Genomic DNA, 2,500 nt, shown 5'->3' on the forward strand with positions numbered 1-2,500 from the left:
AGTTTTTTTTCCTACGTTATAGATAACGAAGGAATTAAATAATGCGCAGTCCTGTCCTTGCAGCACTAATACAATTTCCTTTCTCGTGTTTGCCTCAAAGTGGGTGGTAAAGTAACCCAGCATGCGCGAGGACTTAATATATTCGCAAAGGCATATGGCCACCCATCACGAGAACGGAAGTCGTGGATATATTTTCAAGTGTAATGAGAGCATTCACAGTCGGAAGGAAGTGTGGGTGGTCAGCTGAAGGATGGAAGGTAAGCAGAGAACAGGATAATCCATCCACGTTGCCAGGATCCTTCCAAGTTAAAACAACAATAAACAAATAAGAAAGACAAAAAAAAAAAAAAAAATGGACTTCATAACATGGTGTCAAAATATCGTGAAAGTGATCTTATTAGGAAAAAATACATCAATACATTAAATTTATTCGATGGGGAGCAGTACTATATACCAACGCAGCGAGGGAATGTGTCAGGTAAACATGCTTTCACGTAACCTGAGAACTAGGCCTTCTCGGACACAACAATACTACCTAGTGTACCTGGGTAACTCCGGAGCCTTGCCTGGTGGTCCTGGATCGTGTGGCGTATGTACAGTCATGATCTGTGGTGGTGTTTTTGGATGTCTATAGAGCCAACAATAGTGATATCAGTAACTACAGGACGGAACTATCGCTGTCGGTCCATCTATCGGTTTGGGTTTATATGATTTGAATCAGTTGATGTTAAGCTCACATGTATATGAATATAATATTTAATGCGAAGTTGTGTTGATTTGTAATACTTTACATTCATTTAAGAGGGTAACTTTCTTACAGACATTAAGTACAGCAAAGCAGCATTTATTAGAAGACACCGAAGTAAAGAACGCATGGAAGACACTGAAATTTTAACATCAGGCTCATCCGCCTTGTCCCCTGCAATGATTTGCCAGTGGACGGAAGCTTAATTATCATTCTAGTACAATAAAAATATAAAACTTAGAATTCCATAGTGACAAAATATGTGGATTCTAAACATCATATGATTAACAAAAGAGCGCAGATATTCACTTGCAAAATAATACTTGCTTTCATATCGCATGTGAAGTTAGAGCAAATATACGAAAAATAATAAGAATTTTGCGAAAAAAGAGACAGGATAAGAGTTCAAAGTAATCTAAATCTATGAAAATGAGCTATCATGCTCGTAAATCTTTCAATCATATATTGCGAAATAATAACAAGAAAAATACAAAGCGAGATGTGATATTCAAGCGTAAAAATATATCGAATAATTTATGTAATTATGAGCGCTTCATTAATATTTTACGACATTAATTTAGTACACTTTACATTAAGTGCTTTTCCTAGACCCGAAATATACTATTTGCATGTAAATGAGCTTATAAAAACAATAGATGAGAAACAAAGCAGAGTTAAGTAGGTATTTAATTTTGTACATTGATACCGCACCTACAGGAAGCCGAGTTTTGAAATTGTAAATTGTACTTGTAAACACACACGAAAACGTGTATATATGTGCGCGTATAATAAGAGAAAATATAATACATATGTACATTTTTTGTCTAATAGGTAAGTTCACCTTCCACAATCCGAGCATTCCTGTACAACCCATACTACCCCGCGTTTAGTAAGACCAGGACGCTGTTCGCCGTTCTCGTGTACCACAAGACATACCGTTCAATAAGAAGGACATGCTAGGTTTTCCCAGTGGGACGAGAGTGTTTTTTAACTCGTGTCGCACAAGGGAATATAAACAAACACTCACAACTTGACGTGGGTGGTAAGGGACCCAGCGCACTGCAACATCTAAGTCACGATGGGCAGACCTCGGCAGGAAAACGGTATATTGTAATACTATGTCCACGTGAATGTTTCCTTCATGGCTTCTTGTGTGTGTGTTGAGACGGCTGGGAACTAGTTATGGACTTACTTTCGTTAAGAAAAGAAAATCTGGATATATTACATGAAGCAGAACCCAGAAGTGGGAAGAAGACGAAAAATAGGATACATACATACATACATATATACATACATACATACATACATACATACATACATACATACACACACACACACACACACACACACACACACACACACACACACACACACATATATATATGTGTGTATGTGTGGGGGGGTGTATGTGTATCTGTGTGTGTGTGGGGGGGGGGGGTGTAAGGCAGATAAATGAATAAATCTCTCTATCTATCTATCTATCTATCTATAAAGAGAGAAAGATAAACAGACAGATTGGTAGATAGACATGAAGATGGGCAAATAATCTCTGGATCGTGGGAAATTCAGAGATGAAGGAGAGGAAAGGAATAGCTTCTGTATTGTTTCCAGGATATGCGTCGGTGTGTTTCTGAAGAGCAAGAAAGTAAAGTGTAAAATAAAAGAAAGAAATAACACAAAAAAAATCGATCCATAAACTACGCTCAGCATACTTATCATTACTCTAAGGTTTTAGCTCTTTGCAATTCTGAATGT

General features: G+C 37.4%; 1 protein-coding gene across 1 annotated transcript in view; it reads right to left on the reverse strand.

Annotated features, from left to right (window-relative positions):
• The window catches only part of LOC125026005 (homeotic protein empty spiracles-like), a 38,477-nt gene that overhangs the window by 8,830 nt on the left and 27,147 nt on the right, over positions 1-2,500 (reverse strand). The gene's annotated exons all lie outside the window — the stretch shown is intronic.

This window comes from Penaeus chinensis, chromosome 5 (genome assembly GCF_019202785.1).
Source record: "Penaeus chinensis breed Huanghai No. 1 chromosome 5, ASM1920278v2, whole genome shotgun sequence".
Classification (NCBI taxonomy): Eukaryota; Metazoa; Arthropoda; class Malacostraca; order Decapoda; family Penaeidae; genus Penaeus; species Penaeus chinensis.